Genomic DNA, 1,735 nt, shown 5'->3' with positions numbered 1-1,735 from the left:
TTATTGTGTGACACCAGCTACTTCATTTTTTTCAACAGAGGAGTTAAAGAGCGGCGAAAAGATGAAAAACACTGATGTTGCAGGCACCTGGCACCAGAGGCTCAGCAATGTGCATTGTAATAGCAGTTAAACTGGCTGACAAATTGTCCTTCCGATTAGTACTTTGTGAGAAATTTAAAAGAAACGCCCTTCTGCAAATCAATTATCTGCATTTGCAAACTAAAGCAAGGTTCCGCCGAGATTTGAACTCGGATCGCTGGATTCAGAATCCAGAGTGCTCACCATTACACCACGGAACCCAACACATGGCAACCGCTTGAAAATCCTCGCTCAATACTTGCGCCAATTTGAACAGCAGGGAGAAATATCAGTCTCATTGCACAATCCCGTCAATTACCCACAGCAATTCATATTTACAGTGTCCTTGCTGTTCCTCCTGAAAAAAGTCCTAAGGCTATCTTCAACTACATTAAATTTCAGTGTAGCTCACCACATTCAAAGAGCAATGTTATCATCGAACTGATATGAACCTTACTGCGGTAAATGTACTGAACAACATCAGCTTATCACAGCTCTGCTTTCATCACACTGGAAGCTAATGTGAAAATATAAACAATTTCAAATCTTAAGAGACAGTAAGGAGTCTATGACTGTGGACAATTGGCACTGTGCACATTCCTGTAATCAGACTCTGGGAGAATCAGGCAGATGGGATCTTGGTGATCTCGTGGTTATGATTCGGCACTTTCAGGGTCGCAGGCTGCCTTCGATATATTAAGATTTAATGATTTTTTTTATAAACAAACCAGCAATACGTCCTGGTCCAAAGCAGCACTGCCAGAATCGGTGGTGTGAGATTTGCACTTTTGCTTCGTTTTGGAAATGTCACATGTGCAACAGGTCAAGAACAAATACAGATAGTGAAAGACAGTGACATGATGCAAAACGTTGCCGATAGAGATACAAGGTAAAATCTGGGTGGTAATGGGTCAGATTTAACCATTTGCATTGACAGAAATATCACTCATTTCTGGATAACATTCTCGGGCTAAATGACAAGAAAACGTCTCCATGAATGGAATACTAAACTCTTTGACTTCGACTGATTGCAAGCAGTTTTCATTCAGAAATCCGTAACTGTGAGATTAACAAAGCGGAATGGAGAAAGTCTCAGTTTGAGCGGTGAAATGGAGGAATGGAGAGCTGGAGTTCGCCCAGAAAAGCAGCAAAGTTTTCAAACAACGGGAACCAACCCATATTGCCCTTGGCCTTATTCCTTTTGTCAGTGAATACATCCTACCTGAGTCACAATCACAGACTTTCTATATTCCTACATTCTTTACGGAGTTATTCCCGCCTTAAATGCCGCAAACAACTACAATAGCTCAATTAATGTTTCACGATAAACATGAATAATTCTGAAATCTGAATCATTTTGAAATAAAGCCATTTGGAAATGTTTCGATCTTGTTTCGAAACGTGGACTTCCCGCGTGCAAGGCGAGCGTAATAACCACTTCACTACAGAAACATACCGATGTGCGTATTTGAAGCAGTTGCGATTTACTGGTAGAGCAACTAATCTCGCCCGACAAGCCCGTCAGTTACTCACTTTGAACAAAAGAGAAAATGCTGGAAAATCACATTGGGTCTGGCAGCATCCGTCGGAGAGAAAAGGGCTGACGTTTCGGGTCCAGATGACCCTTTGTCAAAGTTTTGTGTGACACATTTAGTTT

General features: G+C 41.4%; 1 non-coding gene across 1 annotated transcript; it reads right to left on the bottom strand.

Moving 5' to 3' along the window:
- Positions 1-227: 227 nt before the first annotated feature.
- Positions 228-299, bottom strand: trnaq-cug (transfer RNA glutamine (anticodon CUG)). Its single transcript has one exon. It is a non-coding gene; the product is annotated as a tRNA-Gln (tRNA).
- Between the last annotated feature and the right edge of the window lie 1,436 nt (positions 300-1,735).

This window comes from Mustelus asterias, unplaced genomic scaffold (assembly GCF_964213995.1).
Source record: "Mustelus asterias unplaced genomic scaffold, sMusAst1.hap1.1 HAP1_SCAFFOLD_986, whole genome shotgun sequence".
Classification (NCBI taxonomy): domain Eukaryota; kingdom Metazoa; phylum Chordata; class Chondrichthyes; order Carcharhiniformes; family Triakidae; genus Mustelus; species Mustelus asterias.
This window is presented reverse-complemented; position numbering and strand designations above follow the sequence as displayed.